Source organism: Tamandua tetradactyla, chromosome 23, assembly GCF_023851605.1.
Source record: "Tamandua tetradactyla isolate mTamTet1 chromosome 23, mTamTet1.pri, whole genome shotgun sequence".
Classification (NCBI taxonomy): domain Eukaryota; kingdom Metazoa; phylum Chordata; class Mammalia; order Pilosa; family Myrmecophagidae; genus Tamandua; species Tamandua tetradactyla.
Window position 1 is genome coordinate 52,369,553 of NC_135349.1, and position 17,185 is coordinate 52,386,737.

The 17,185-nt window shown below is 38.1% G+C and overlaps 1 protein-coding gene, 1 long non-coding RNA gene and 1 pseudogene across 5 annotated transcripts in view; 1 reads left to right on the plus strand and 2 right to left on the minus strand.

Annotated features, from left to right (window-relative positions):
* The window catches only part of LOC143667568 (uncharacterized), a 250,942-nt gene that overhangs the window by 213,003 nt on the left and 20,754 nt on the right, over nt 1-17,185 (minus strand). The gene's annotated exons all lie outside the window — the stretch shown is intronic.
* ANKS3 (ankyrin repeat and sterile alpha motif domain containing 3) overlaps nt 1-17,185 on the plus strand; it is a 99,307-nt gene that overhangs the window by 29,801 nt on the left and 52,321 nt on the right. The gene's annotated exons all lie outside the window — the stretch shown is intronic.
* LOC143667567 (double homeobox protein A-like) lies at nt 2,043-3,479 on the minus strand (annotated as a pseudogene).

Consider the following 17,185-nt stretch of genomic DNA (forward strand, 5'->3'; position numbering starts at 1 on the left):
GGTGGGGAGGAGTTACTAGGTGTGGCAAAGGGAGAGTTATTGCTTAATACAATTTCTGTTTGAGATGATGAAAAAGATGAGGTATGGATACTAGTGCTGGTAGCAGAATATTGTGAATAGAATTAATGCCACTGGATTGTACACTTGAAAGTGGTAAAAAATGAGAAATTTTGAGTTGTGTATTTGGTACTACAACAAACAGTATTAAAAAAAATTAAAGTAAAGAAACAGTTCTATCGTTGATTTTCCACCTCTCTTCCTAAGAGGTAACTAGTGGGAGATGGAGGAGGTACAACTGAGAAACTAGGATTTAACAGAATGGCTGTGGCTGCTGCCTCATTATATAGATGTTTCTTTTTAGTGTCTAATGTTTTAGAATAGCCTGAGGGAAATATTTGAGGTTGTTGAACTGTAACCCAGTCACTAGCCCTGATCTTTGATAATGATTGTGTAACTATATTGAGGAACAAGTCAGTTGCCCGTGTTTGTATGGATGTGCTTCTGGATGTTTTGTTCTGTTAACTCACACTGTCTTAGTCAGCTCTACCGTAAGTCTGAAAATTGGGTGCAGTGCAATACTAGTGGTCAGTAAGAGGGAGGGGTAAGGGATATGGGATGTTTGAGGTTTTCTTTTTGTTTTTTTTTCTAGAGTAATGCTGATGTTCCAAAAATGATCAGGTGATGAATGCACAACTATATGAACCGTTGGTTGTTGTGTACTTTGGATGGATTGTGTAGTGTGTGAATATATCTCAGTAAAATCACATTTATAAAAAAAGAGATAAATTATGTTACCAGTTTCTTGAACATCTTTGGAGAGAAATTTTAGGCATAACCAGGTCTCTGAATTTGTGTCATTCCCCACACAAATGGTGGCATATTCTAAATATAGAAGATAACTCTTCAGGAGACTTCCTGAGTAAGCATACTATCTCCATCGTTACTGCAGTTGTTCAGTCCATTGTTGAAAAGGATAGGTCTGTTCCTTTGTAGAATGTCACTTAGTTTTGCTTGTCTGGTGTTTCCTCATGATTAAATTAAGCATGTGCACTTTTGCAGTAATACCACAGAAGGGATGTTGTATCTTTTTTTAGATACTTCATGTCAGAAGGCACCTCACCTCAGTCCGTGTTATTGTTGATAAAGCAAATTTCGAGCACTTGGTTGAGGCGCAGTTTCTCAGGTTTCACCAGTACAAATTTACCAATTTTCCTTTTATAATTAATAAAGAATCCATGGGTAGATTCTTTAAGATAATATGTATCTTGTTCTTTATAAAACTGTCATTTTGAGAGTTTTACATCCACTGATGATTTTTGTCTGAACCAATTCTTACTGTGATGATTAAAAATGATATGTATTAGTTTTATTTTCACGGTCCTCAAACTCTGTTGAACTCTAGATCCAGGCTGGGTGAGTAGTGCTGTGGTGTGCCTCTTGGATCTGTCCCTGCCTCCTGAAGTCTTGTTTACCATTTCTAGAATGCTCTACCTGCACTCTCAGGGAAAGAGTATATTTCCAGGAAGAGCGAATTAAGATTTGGGGCTCACATGTTTCTTGAGGATGATTGAATAATGATACAGCTGTCACAATGTGACTGTGTGATTGTGAAAACCTTGTGTCTGATGCTCCTTTTATCTACCTTGTCAACAAAGGAGTAGAACATATGGAATAAAAATAAATAATAGGGGGAACAAATGCTAAAATAAATTTAGTTTAAATGATCAATGACAGCAAGAGGTAAGGGGTATGGTATGTATAACTTTTTTTCTCTGTTATCGTTTTATTTCTTTTTCTGTTATCTTTTTATTTCTTTTTCTAAATTGATGCAAATGTTCTAAGAAATGATGAATATGCAACTAAGTGATGATATTGTGAATTACTGATTATGTATGTTGTTTTATTTTGTTTCTTTATTTTTTTAATTAATAAATAAATTAAAAAAAAAAAGATTTGGGGCTCAGGATGATGATATTTGACACACTGAACTTGTTTCTATGCCCTCTCATTCTGGTTCCAGAGAAATAAAAACAGTTGCTTAGTGAGGTTGGTGATATTTTGTGCAGCTTCTGTGCCTTAAACTCTCTCTTCTCGGAGACCTTGTGCCTTGTCTAGTATTTGTTCTTGGATCTCACCAGGTTCTCTTTTTCTTTGGTCATAGAATCTAGATCTTTGGTTTGGAAACCAAATTTGGACTCTGGACTCTGAAACCCCAATTTCTTTAGCAGGTCATTCTCTGGAACCAGTCCCAGGGTAAGGGCTTTTCTTGACTGCCTTGGTGAGAGCACATAATAGGGGAGAGGTATGGAGGTCTAGCACTGTCAGGCTTCGCTAACTGGAGTCTCTGCAGGGGACCTTGCCTGTGGGCTTGGCTTGATCCCAAGGCCTGCTCTGGTTCTGTCCTCTGGAATGAGCGTCTAGCGCTTCAATTCTGAAACCAAATCTGGGTTCTAGACACTTCGGTGTTAATTTCTAAAGCAAGTTTTTATTTAGTAGCATAACCTGGGTAAGACTTTTGGTTGAACGTGTCTATGAGGACTTTCACCTGATCTGCTGTGAATTTGTTGTGACTGCGTCTCTGACATGTAGAGATTTCATTTGCGGAGTTTTTCTGGGCCATGTCGAAAGAGATTCTTGGTATCTCAAACACATGAGTAGAGTCAATACTTTATTTTGTAACATTTCTTTTCCCACTTTTGGTCCAGAAGGCATTGTCGATCCCATGGTACCAGGGCCAAACTCATCCCCAGGAGTCATGCCCCATTTTGTCAGAGAGCCTGTCACCCCTGAATGTTATGTTCCATGTAGGGGGGGAGGGTAATGATTTTCCTTGCAGAATTGGGCTTAGAGAGGCCACATCTGAGCAACAAAAGACATTTCCTGGAAGTAAATCTTAGGCTTAGTTGTAGGTAGTCTTAAATGCTCCACTACAGAAATAAGTTTCATAAGGGCAAGCCTTAAAATCAAGGGCTTGGGCTATTTTCTTATGAGTTCCTAATGTTTGAGAGAGTACGAAGGATTTCTCAGATAGGAAAATTTCATATTTCCATATTTTTCCTCCACTCCCTCAGGGGACTCTACCACTACATTTTTTAAAATTTATTTAATTTACTTTATTTTTTCACCACATAACTGTGTATTCATCACCATAACCATCTTTTAGACATTTGGGTCACTCCAGAAAAAGAAATGAAAAGAAAAATGAAAAAACTCATACATTCCATATGCCGTACCCTTCCCTCTCATTGACCACTAATATTTCCATCTACCCAATTTATTTTATTTATTTATTTATTTAGTATGCAGTATGGCAGGAGTCCCATTTCATTCTTTTTCCATGTAAGTGTCCCCTTATTTGCCCAATTTATTTTAACCTTTGTCCCCCCTATTATTTCTTTATTTATTTATCCATATTTTTTTATTCATCTGTCCATACCCTAGATAAAAGGAGCATCAGATACCCCGATAAATCCCAGAGTGATTTGAACAGTGAATAAAAAAGTATTTACGAAGTCCCCTTAGGGGAACGGTAAGAAAGGGGGAAAATTCAGCTTCCACAAGTGGAGAATTCATGATATTCTCACAAGCAGTGAGGACAACCAAAGCAATAGGCTAAGCCCTCAATCTTGGTGTTTATTCATATGAAATTTAACCCCGCAAAGGACAGGCTAAGCCAAATTAAAATTAGGCATAAGAGTCACCCTCAGAGAACCTCTTTTGTTGTGCAGATGTGGCCTCTCTCTCTCAGCTAACACCGACAAGCAAGCTCACTGCCCTCCCCCTCTCTATGTGGGACATGACTCCCAGGGGTGTGGACCTTCCTGGCAATGTGGGACAGAAATCCTAGAATGAGCTGGGACTCAGCATCGAGGAATCGAGAAAACCTTCTCGACCAAAAGGGGGAGGAGAGAAATGAGACAAAATGAAGTGTCAGTGGCTGAGAGATTTCAGAGTTGAAAGGTGACCCTGGAAGTTATTCTTACGCATAATATAGATATCACCTTTTTAGTTAAGGTATAATAGAGAGGCTGGAGGGAACTGCCTGAAAATGTAGAGCTGTGTTCCAGTAGCCATGTTTCTTGAAGATGATTTATAATGATATAGCTTTCACAATGTGACTGTGTGATTGTGAAAACCTTGTATCTGATGTTTCTTTTTATCTACCTTATTGGCAGATGAGTAAGACATATAGATTAAAAATAAATAAATAATAGGGGGAACAAATGTTAAAATAAATTTAGTAGATTGAAACACTAGTGATCAGTGAAAGGGAGGGGTAAGGGGTATGGTATGTATGAATTTTTTTCTGTTTTCTTTTTGTTTCTTTTTCAATTGAATTGGTGCAAATGTTCTAAGAAATGATCATGATGATGAATATACAACTATGTGATGATATTGTGAATTACTGATTATATATGTAAAATGGAATACAGCTATGTGATGATATTGTGAATTATTGATTATATATGTAAAATGGAATATCATATGGTAAGAATGTGTTTATATGTTGGTATGTTTAATAAATAAAATTTTTTAAAAAGCATCAGATTCAAGATTTTCACAATCACACAGTCACATTGTAAAAGTTTTATCTTTATACAATCATCATCAAGAATCAAGGCTCCTGGAACACAGCTCAACAGTTTCAGGGACTTCCCACCAGCCACTATGATAAACAATAAACTAAAAAGAGATATCTATATAATGCATAAGAATGACCTCCAGGATATCTTCTCGACTCTGTTTAAAATCTCTCAGTTACTGAAACTTGGTTTTGTCTCATTTTTCTCTTCCCCCTTTTGGTCAAGAAGGCTTTCTCAATCACTTGATGCCAGGTCCTGCCCTATCCCGGGATTTCTGTCCCATGTTACCAGGGAGATTTACATCCCTGGGAGTCATGTCCCATGTAGGGGGAGGGCAGTGAATTTACCTGCCAAGTTGGCTTAGAGAGAGAGGCCACATCTGAGCAACAAAAGAGTTCCCTTGGGGTGACTCTCAGGCCTAATTTTTTTTTTTCAACCACAGGTATATTTTTACTACTAACCATGCTCCCATTACAAGTATACAGTAATGTATGAGTTGTCTATTGCTGTGTAACAAATTACTCCAAAACTTTGTACCATAAAACAACAAATATATACTCTTTCACAGTTTCTGTGGGTTAGGAACCTAGGAGCAGCTTAGCTGGGTGCTTCTTGCTCAAGTTCTCTCATGAGGTGGTTTAGTCAAGCTGTTGTTTGGTGCCACAGTCATTGAAGACTTGATTGGGGCTGAAGGATCTGCTTCTAAACTTGAATATGTGGTTGTTGGCAAGTTTTAATTCCTCATGTGCTGTTGAACTGAGATCCACAGTTCCTTCCTGCGCCATCTGGGCCTCTCCATAGAGCTTCTTGTAACAGCTGCTGGTTTCTCCAGCATGAGTGATCCAAGAAAGGGCAAGCCCAAGGTGGAAGTCACGGGACTTATATAAAACAACCTTTTATGTCACAGCCCTCCACTTTTACCATTTACTCTATTCATTAGAAGTGAGTAAGTCCAGCCCATGCTTAAGAGGAAATCATTACACAAGGGTGTGAATACCAAGAGGTGTGGTTCATTGGGGGTGATTTTAGAGGCTGCCTATCATAAGTAATTTTTGGTTAGGTCAATATTCAGTGCTTATATTATTATGACTATATATATCTTTACAGGGTAGCCATGTACTAAAATTACATTTATCTTATAATTTTCTCCTGAGAATTAATTATCTTATTTTTTCTTATCTATCACCAATTCACCATCAACTATACTGCCAGAATTACTGCTTTTCAGTATATTCATATACATCATTTCATACATTTCATTCTTTCGGAGTAGTCTCTCTGCTACAGTGCTCTTAATTAGTCCTAATTTTTTTTTCTTTATTAATTTTAAAATTTTTAAAAAAATATGACAAAGAAGAAACACAAACATTCTTAACATGATCATTCTGTTCTACATATAAAATCAGTAATTCACAATATCATCACATAGTTGCATATTCTTCATCATGATCATTTCTTAGAACATTTGAATCAATTCAAAAAAAGAAATAAAAAGACAACAGAAAAAAATTCATACATACCATACCCTTTACCCCTCCCTTTCACTGAAAACTAGCATTTCAATCTGGGTTTATTTTAACCTTTGTTCCCCTATTATTTATTTATTTATTTTAACTTTTTTTTATTAATTAAAAAAATTAACAAAACATTTAGATAGCATTCCATTCTACATATATAATCAGTAATTCTTAATATCATCACATAGTTGCATATTCATCATTTCTTAGTACATTTACATCGATTTAGAAAAAGAAATAAAAAGACAACAGAAAAAGAAATAAAATGATAATAGGGGAAAAAAAACTATACGTACCATACCCCTTACCCCTCGCTTTCATTTACCACTATTTCAGACTGAATTTATTTTAACATTTGTTCCCCCTATTATTTATTTTTATTCCATATGTTCTACTCTTCTGTTGATATAGTAGCTAAAAGGAGCATCAGACATAAGGTTTTCACATTCACAGTCTCATTGTGAAAGTTATATCATTGTTCAGTCATCATCAAGAAACATGGCTACTGGAACACAGCACTACATTTTCAGGCAATTCCCTCTAGCCTCTCCACTACATCTTAAACAACAAGGTGATATCTACTTAATGCATAAGAATAACCTCCAAGATAACCTCTCGACTCTGTTTGGAATCTCTCAGCCATTGACACTTTGTCTCATTTCACTCTTCCCCCTTTTGGTCGAGAAGGTTCTCTCAATCCCTTGATGTTAATTCTCAGCTCATTCTAGGGTTTTTCTCAGTCCTTTGATGCTGAGTCTCAGCTTATTCCAGGATCTTTGTCCCACGTTGCCAGGAAGGTCCACACCCCCGGGAGTCATGTCCCACGCAGAGAGGGGGAGGGTGGTGAGACTGCTCATCATATTGGCTGGAGAGAGAGGCCACATCTGAGGAACAAAAGAGGCTCTCTTGGGGGTGACTCTTAGGCCTAAATTTTAAGTAGACTTGACCTATCCTTTGTGGGGTTAAGTTTCATGTGAACAAACCCCAAGACTGGGGGCTCAGCCTATAGCTTTGGTTGTCCACACTGCTTGTGAGAATATCAAGAATTCAACTTGGGGAAGTTGAATTTCTCCCCACTCTCACCATTTCCCAAAGGGGGCTTGCAGATACTTTTCCAGTCACTGATCAAATCATTCTGGGCTATTATTTATTTATTTATTATTATTATTTTTTTATTAACGGAAAGAAAAAAAAAGAAATTAACCCAACATTTAGAAATCATACCATTCTACATATGCAATCAGTAATTCTTAACATCATCACATAGATGCATGATCATCGTTTCTTAGTACATTTGCATCGGTTTAGAGGAACTAGCAACACAACATAAAAAGATATAAAATGTTAATATAGAGAAAAGAAATAAAAGTAGTAATAATAGTAAAAAAAAAAAAACCCTATAGCTCAGATGCAGCTTCATTCAGTGTTTTAACATGATTACTTTACAATTAGATATTATTGTGCTGTCCATTTTTGAGTTTTTGTATCTAGTCCTGTTGCACAGTCTGTATCCCTTCAGCTTCAATTACCCATTATCTTACCCTGTTTCTAACTCCTGCTGGACTCTGTTACCAATGACATATTTCAAGTTTATTCTCGAATGTCCGTTCACATCAGTGGGACCATACAGTATTTGTCCTTTAGTTTTTGGCTGGACTCACTCAGCATAATATTCTCTAGGTCCATCCATGTTATTACATGCTTCATAAGTTTGTCTTGTCTTAAAGCTGCATAATATTCCATCGTATGTATATACCACAGTTTGTTTAGCCATTCTTCTCTTGATGGACATTTTGGCTGTTTCCATCTCTTTGCAATTGTAAATATTGCTGCTATAAACATTGGTGTGCAAATGTCCGTTTGTGTCTTTGCCCTTAAGTCCTTTGAGTAGATACCTAGCAATGGTATTGCTTGGTCGTATGGCAATTCTATATTCAGCTTTTTGAGGAACCGCCAAACTGCCTTCCACAGTGGTTGCACCATTTGACATTCCCACCAACAGTGGATAAGTGTGCCTCTTTCTCCGCATCCTCTCCAGCACTTGTCATTTTCTGTTTTGTTGATAATGGCCGTTTTGGTGGGTGTGAGATGATATCTCATTGTGGTTTTGATTTGCATTTCTCTAATGGCCATATTATTTATTTTTAATCCATATGTTTTACTCATCTGTTGATAAGGTAGATGAAAGGAGCATCAGACACAAGGTTTTCACAATCACACAGTCACATTGTGAAAGCTATATTATGCAGTCATCTTCATTAAACATGGCTACTGGAATACAGTAGCTTGGGAGAATATCAGAAATTCTCCAAATGGGGAAGTTGAATATTTCCTCCTACATGTTGAGGAAGTTCCCTCCAGCCTCTGTGTTACACCTTAACTAACAAGGTGTTATCTATATAATGTGTAAGAATACCTCCAGGATAACCTCTTGATTCTGTCTGAAATCTCTTGGCCACTGACACTTTATTTTGTTTCATTTCTCTCTTCCCCCTTTTGGTCAAGAAGATTTTCTCAATCCCTTGATGCTGAGTCCCAGCTCATTCTAGGATTTCTGTCCCACGTTGCCAGGGAGATCCACATCCCTGGGAGTCATGTCCCACATAGAGAGGGGAGAGGGCACTGAGTTTGCTTGTCATGTTAGCTGAGAGAGAGAGAGGCCACATCTGCACAACAAAAGAGGTTCTCTGAGGGTGACCTTAGGCCTAATTTTAATTTGGTTTAGCCTGTCCTTCCCGGGGTTAAGTTTCATAAGAACAAACCACCCCCCCACCCACCCCCAATTGAGGGCTCCGCCTATTGCTTTGGTTTGCTGTGGTTGTCCCCACTGCTTGTAAGAAAAAAGTTTTTCAACTTTTTAAATAGTTCCTGTATGGGGGTACTGCTGACTTTCATAGCTTCAGAGCTCTAACGCTGAATCTCAGGTGTCACATAAATACCTAATTTCTGGGCAAGACCATGTTATTGCCCAGAAATTTTTTTTGTATATATGCCCAGAAATTTTTTTTGTATATATGTTATATACAAGCAGCTCAGTATCTCAGAATTTAGAAATAACGGTTATACCTCCTGAATATATGCGACTGCTGTAAGAGTTTACAATCTAGGACCTTTTACAATAGGCCCCAACCTGATAACCCATGCTCTCGACTTTAGTTCACCAAATTTTTATATAATAGTTAGTCCATATGATTGAGGCATGATAATATTTGTCTTTTTGTTCCTGATATTTCGTTCAACATACAGCTCTTAAGGTTATTTCGTCTAGTTGCATGCCTCACAACTTCATTCCTTCCCATGGCCACTCAGTAGCCAGTTGCATGTATATACCATAGTTGCCCCTTCCATTCCTCAGTTTTACCCTTAGACTACTTCCGTTCATCCTGGATCATGAACACTGCCACCAGAAGAAGCACCACTGTGCAAATGTCCATTCGTGTCCCCACACTCAGTTCCTCCAGGTTTACCTTGAGCAATGGAGTTTCAGGATCATATGGCAACCTCACCCCTAGCCTCCTGTGGAACCACCACACTGCCTTCCAGGGGCTAACCTCTTATTTCCCTACCAATCGTGAATAGGTACATCTCTCTAGCACTTGTTTCTCTCTGTATTTTTATTATTATTTTTTTAACATGGGCAGGCTCTGGGAATCGAACCCGAGTCTCCAGTACAACAGGCAAGAATTCTGCCACTGAGCCACTGGTGCACCACCCTCTCTGTTCATTTTTAAAGTTTTATTCACACATCATACAATCCAGCCTAACTGTATAAACATACCTTTGCCACCATACTCTATATGAAGACATTTCCTTTCCTTCCACGAAGAACCCACTACCCTTTTCCCAATCCCTCCACCTGTTGACATTCAGTTTTGGCATAATTCCGTTGTTACATTCAGTGGAAGCATATTACAATATTACTGATGACACTAGACCATAGCTTACATTAATTGTACTTCTTCCCATAAAAGGTCTGCTTTCAACACCCTGCAATACTGACATTCATTTGTTCTCCCTCATGCAAAAATATTTTTTAATTTGTATATTTAATCACCATCATTGTATACTCTAGGCTTTCCTAAATTAGACCATCTCAGTCTTTATCCTCTGTGTTTTCTTCTGGTTTCATACGTGCCCCCAGCCCTTCTCCCTCTATCATACTTACACTCAGCTTCATTCATTGTACTTATATTAATGTGCTACAATCAGGTTGTATTGTGCTATCCCTTTCTGAATTTTTACAGTCAATCCTGTTGCACAATCTATATTCCTTCACAGTAGTTGCCCAATCTCTATCCTATTTCTGTCTCTTTTTTTTTTTTTTAACAAACAAAAAACTATATTTCAGGTGCAGCTTCATTCAGTGTTCCAACATAGTTACATTACACTTATGTATTATTGTGCTGTCCATTTTTGAGTTTTTGTACCTAGTCCTGTTGCACAGTCTGTATCCCTTCAGCTCCAATTACCCATTATCTTACCCTGTTTCTAACTCCTGCTGGTCTCTGTTACCAATGATATATTCCAAGCTGATTCTCGAATGTCGGTTCACATCAGAGGGACCATACAGTATTTGTCCTTTAGTTTTTGGCTAGACTCACTCAGCATAATGTTCTCTAGGTCCATCCATGTTATTACATGCTTCATAAGTTTAGTCTGTCTTAAAGCTGCATAATATTCCATCGTAGGTATACGCCACAGTTTGTTTAGCCGCTCGTCTGTTGACGGACATTTTGGCTGTTTCCATCTCTTTGCAATTGTAGATAATGCTGCTATAAACACTGGTGTGCAAATGTCCGTCTGTGTCTTTGCCCTTAAGTCCTTTGAGTAGATACTTAGCAGTGGTATTGCTGGGTCGTAATCCATTCTGCCATTCTATGTCTTTTGATTGGGAAATTCAGTCCATTAACTTTTAGTGTTATTACTGTTTGGATAATATTTTCCTCTACCATTTTGGCTTTTGTATTATATATATCATATCTGATTTTCCTTCTTTCTGCACTTTACTCCATACCTCTCTCTTCTGTCTTTTCGTATCTGACTCTAGTGCTCCCTTTAGTATTTCTTGCAGAGCTAGTCTCTTGGTCACAAATTCTCTCAGTCACTTTTTGTCTATAAATGTTTTAATTTCTCCTTCATTTTTGAAGGACAATTTTGCTGGATATAGAAGTCTTGGTTGGCAGTTTTTCTCTTTTAGTAATTTAAATATATCATCCCACTGTCTTCTAGCTTCCATGGTTTCTGCTGAGAAATCTACACATAGTCTTATTGGGTTTCCCTTGTATGTGACAGATTGTTTTTCTCTTGCTGCTTTCAAGATCCTCTCTTTCTCTTTGACCTCTTACATTCTAACTAGTAAGTGTCTTGGAAAATGCCTATTTGGGTCTATTCTCTTTGGGGTGCGCTGCACTTCTTGGATCTGTAAATTTAGGTCTTTCATAAGAGTTGGGAAATTTTCAGTGATAATTTCTTCCATTAGTTTTTCTCCTCCTTTTCCCTTCTCTTCTCCTTCTGGGACACCCACAACACGTATATTTGTGCGCTTCATATTGTCATTCAGTTCCCTGATCCCCTGCTCAAGTTTTTCCATTCTTTTCCCTATAGTTTCTGTTTCTTTTTGGAATTCAGATGTTCCATCCTCCAGTTCACTAATTGTAGCTTCTGTCTCTTTAGATCTACCATTGTAGGTATCCATTGTTTTTTCCATTTTTTCTTCTTTGTCCTTCACTCCCACAAGTTCTGTGATTTGTTTTTTCAGATTTTCTATTTCTTCTTTTTGTTCAGCCCATGTCTTCTTCATGTCCTCCCTCAATTTATTGATTTGGTTTTTGAAGGGTTTTTCCATTTCTGTTTGTATATTCAGCATTAGTTGTCTCAGCTCCTGTATCTCATTTGAACTATTAGTTTGTTCCTTTGACTGGGCCATATCTTCAATTTTCTGAGCGTCATCCATTATTTTCTGCTGGTGTCTGGGCATTTGATCAGATTTCCCTGGGTGTGGGACCCGGCTGGTTGAAAGGTTTTTCTGTGAAATCTCTGGGCTCTGTTTTTCTTTTCCTGCCCAGTAGGTGGCGCTCATGGCGCTCGTCTGTCTGCAGGTCCCACCAGTAAAAGATGCTGTGGCTCCTTTAACTTGCCAATCCGAATCTCGCAGTCGGCCCGGGAAACCGCGCGTGGAGGGGGGGTCGCCGGCCGCGGCTTGGGGGAGTGCTGGTCCAAATTGCCCAGCTGGCCCGAGACGCCAAGCGTGGCGGGAGGGCCCCGCTATCCAACGTTCCCAGTCAGACCGGGGAGCCACGTGCGTGGAGGGGACCCCAGTCGCCAGCCGCCCCGACTGGGAAAACGCGCGCCCCTCGGGTATCTCACGCAGCGGATTCTCCCTGCCCGTTCAGCCGTTCCAGAATGGGGTACGCTGTCTTTTTGGTTTCTGTCGTGGCTCCGGGAGCTGTTTCGTATTGTTTCTGTTTCTTTAGTTGCTTTTCTGGAGGAGGAACTAAGACCCGCGTGTCTTACTAAGCCGCCATCTTCTCCGGACGTCTCCTATTTCTGTCTCTTGATAACCTGTGTCCTTAGCTTCAGTTCTCCAAGTTCACTCATTAATGTTAGTTCATATTAGTGAGACCATATAATATTTGTCCTTTTGTTTCTGGCTAATTTCACTCAGCATAATGTCGTCAAGGTCCATCCATATTGTTACATCTTCATGACTTTATTCTGTCTCACAACTGTGTAATATTCCACTGTGTGTATATACCACAGCTTGTTTAGCCACTCATTCATTGATGGACATTTGGGCTGTTATGCTACCATAAACATTGGCTTGCAGATATCTCTTTGTGTCCTTGCCCTCCTGTCCTCTGAATAGATAACCTAGCGATGGGATTCCTGGATCATATGGTGATTCTATATTTAGCTTCCTGAGGAACTGCCAAACTGCCTTCCAGAGCAGTTGTACCATTTTACATTCCCACAACAGTGGATAAGAGTGCCTCTTTCTCCACATCCTCTCCAGCACTTATCATTTTCTTTTTTTTTTTTTAATGGCCATTTTAGTGGTGTTAGATAAGTGACTACGTCTTTTGCCCATTTTTTAATTGGTTGTTTGTCTTTTTGCTGTTGAGTTGAAGAGTCGCTTTATATATTCTGGATACTAAACCCTTATCTGATACATGGAATAAATCCCGCTTGGTCTTGGTGTATAATTTTTTAATGTGCTGCTGGATTTTATTTGCAAGTATTTTGTTGATAATTTTTGCATCTATATTCATTAGAGAGATTGGTCTGTAATTTTCTTTTCTCATAGTATCTTTCTCTGGTTTTGATATGAGGGTGATGTTGGCTTCATAGAATGAGTTAGGTAGCTTTCCCTATTCAGTTTTTTTGAAGAGTTTGAGCAGGATCGGTACTAATTCTTTAGCAGAATTCACATGTAAAGCCATCTGGTCCTGGGTTTTCTTTTTTGGGAGCTTCTAGATGACTGATTCACTCTTTTTACTTGTGATAGGTTTGTTGAGGTCGTCTGTTTCTTCTTGAGTCAGTGTTGATTGTTCATTCCTTTCTAGGAAGTTGTCCATTTCATCTGCATTGTCTCATTTATTAGCATATAGTTGCTCATAGTATCCTCTCATTACCTCCTTTATTTCTGTGGGGTCAGTGGTTATGTCTCCTCTTCTATTTCTGATTTTATTTATTTGCACCCTCTCTCTTTTTCTTTTTGTCAATCTAGCTAAGGGTCCATCGATATTTCTCAAAGAACCAGCTTCAACCGGTTTTGTTGATTTTCTTGATAGTTTTCATGTTCTCAATTTCATTTCTTTATGCTCTAATATTCATTATTTCTTTCCTTTTGTTTGCTTTGGGGGTTAGTTCGCTATTCTTTCTCTAGGTTTTCCAAGTGAACAGTTAATTCCTCAATTTTTGCTCTTTCTTCTTTTTTAATATAGGCATTTAAGGCAATAAATTTGCCTTTGGGGTGGTACGATGGTGGCTCAGTGGCAGAATTCTTGTCTGCCATGTCAGAGACCCAGGTTTGTCTCCTGTTGCCTGCCCATGTTCACACACAAAAAACTGCCCTAGCTGCATCCTATAAATTTTGATATGTTGTGTTTCCATTTTTATTTGCCTTGAGATATTTACTGACTTCTCTTGTACTTTCTTTCCTGACCCACTGGTTGTTTAAGAGTGTTTTTAGCTGCCATATATTTGTGAACTTTCTGGCTCTCTGCCTGTTATTGATTTCCAACTTCATTCCTTTATGATCTGAGAAAGTGTTTTGTATTATTTCAGTCTTTTTTGAATTGTTGAGGCTTGCTTTGTGACCCAGCATATCGCCTATTCTTGAGAATGATCTGTGAACACTTGAGAAAAATGTGCATTCTGCTGTTGTGGGGTGTAATGTTCTATAAATGTCTGTTCAGTCTAGTTCATTTATCATATTATTCAAATTCTGTTTCTTTATTGATACTCTCGCTACATGTTCTATCCATTGATGAGAGTGGGGAATTGAAGTCTCCAACTATTGTGGTAGAGGTGTCTTTCTCCCTTCGGTGTTGTCAGTGTTTGCCTCATGTATTTTGAAGCACTGTGGCTTGATGCATAAATATTTACAATTGTTATGTCTTCTTGTTAAATTATTTTTTATTAATGCATAGTGTCCTTCTTTGTCTCTTTTATTTGTTTTACATTTGAAGTCTAATATATCAGATATTAGTATAGCTATACTGATCTTTTCTGTGTGTTGTTTGCATGAATTCTTTCCCCAGCCTTTCACTTTCAGCCTATTTTTGTCCTTGGGTCTAAAATGAGTCTCCTATAGACAGCATATAGATGTGTTTCAATCCATTCTGCCAGTCTGTGTCTTTTGATTGGGGAGTTTAATCCATTAACATTTAGTGTTATTAGTATAAAAGCAGTAGTTTCTTCTACCATTTTGTCTTTTGGATTTTATGTATCATATCTAATTTTTTTCTCTTTTTGCCTTTACTGATATTCTTCATTTCTACACCCTTCTCCAGGCCTCTCTCCCCTGCCTTTTCCTATCTGCCTGTAGTTCTCCCTTTAGTATTTCTTGCAGAGCTGGTCTCTTGGTCATAAATTCTCTCAGTGATTTTTTGTCTGAAAATGTTTTTATCTCCCCATCATTATTTATTTATTTATTTTGCATGGGCAGGCACCCTGGAAATTGAACCCAGGTCTCCGGCATGGCAGGAGAGAACTCTGTCTGCTGAGCCACTGTGGCCCGCTCTCTCCCCCTCATTTTTTTTTTTTTAAATTTTTTTAAAAATTTTTTTTATTAACGGAAAGAAAAAAAAAAAATTAACACAACATTTAGAAATCATACCGTTCTACATATGCACTCAGTAATTCTTAACATCATCACATAGATGCATGATCATTGTTTCTTAGTACATTTGCATCGGTTTAGAGGAACTAGCAACACAACAGAAAAAGATATAAAATGTTAATATAAAGAAAAGAAATAAAAGTAGTAATAATAGTAAAAAACAACAACAACAAACAAACAAACAAGCAAACAAAAACAAAAAAAACCCTATAGCTCAGATGCAGCTTCATTCAGTGTTTTAACATGATTACTTTACAATTAGGTATTATTGTGCTGTCCATTTTTGAGTTTTTGTATCTAGTCCTGTTGCACAGTCTGTATCCCTTCAGCTTCAATTACCCATTGTCTTACCCTGTTTCTAACTTCTGCTGAACTCTGTTACCAATGACATATTTCAAGTTTATTCTCGAATGTCCGTTCACATCAGTGGGACCATACAGTATTTGTCCTTTAGTTTTTGGCTGGATTCACTCAGCATAATATTCTCTAGGTCCATCCATGTGTACATGGTTCATAAGTTTATCTTGTCTTAAAGCTGCATAATATTCCATCGTATGTATATACCACAGTTTGTTTAGCCACTCTTCTGTTGATGGAGATTTTGGCTGTTTCCATCTCTTTGCAATTGTAAATATTGCTGCTATAAACATTGGTGTGCAAATGTCCGTTTGTGTCTTTGCCCTTAAGTCCTTTGAGTAGATACCTAGCAATGGTATTGCTTGGTCGTATGGCAATTCTATATTCAGCTTTTTGAGGAACCGCCAAACTGCCTTCCACAGTGGTTGCACCCTTTGACATTCCCACCAACAGTGGATAAGTGTGCCTCTTTCTCCGCATCCTCTCCAGCACTTGTCATTTTCTGTTTTGTTGATAATGGCCATTCTGGTGGGTGTGAGATGATATCTCATTGTGGTTTTGATTTGCATTTCTCTAATGGCCAGGGACATTGAGCATCTCTTCATGTGCCTCTTGGCCATCCGTATTTCTTCTTCTGGTAGGTGTCTGTTCAAGTCTTTTTCCCATTTTGTAATTGGGTTGGCTGTCTTTTTGTTGTTGAGTTGAACAATCTCTTTATATATTCTGGATACTAGACCTTTATCTGATATGTCGTTTCCAAATATTGTCTCCCATTGTGTAGGCTGTCTTTCTACTTTTTTGATGAAGTTCTTTGATGCACAAAAGTGTTTAATTTTGAGGAGCTCCCATTTATTTATTTCTTTCTTCAGTGCTCTTGCTTTAGGTTTAAGGTCCATAAAATCACCTCCAGTTGTAAGATTTGTAAGATATCTCCCTACATTTTCCTCTAACTGTTTTATGGTCTTAGACCTAATGTTTAGATCTTTGATCAATTTTGAGTTAATTTTTGTATAAGGTGTGAGATACGGGTCTTCTTTCATTCTTTTACTTATGGATATCCAGTTCTCTAGGCACCATTTATTGAAGAGACTGTTCTGTCCCAGGTGAGTTGGCTTGACTGCCTTATCAAAGATCAAATGTCCATAGATGAGAGGGTCTATATCTGAGCACTCTATTCGATTCCATTGGTCGATATATCTATCTTTATGCCAATACCATGCTGTTTTGACCACTGTGGCTTCATAATATGCCTTAAAGTCCGGCATCGCTAGACCTCCAGCTTCGTTTTTTTTCCTCAAGATGTTTTTAGCAATTCAGGGCAACCTGCCCTTCCAGATAAATTTGCTTATTGGTCTTTCTATTTCTGAAAAATAAGTTGTTGGGGT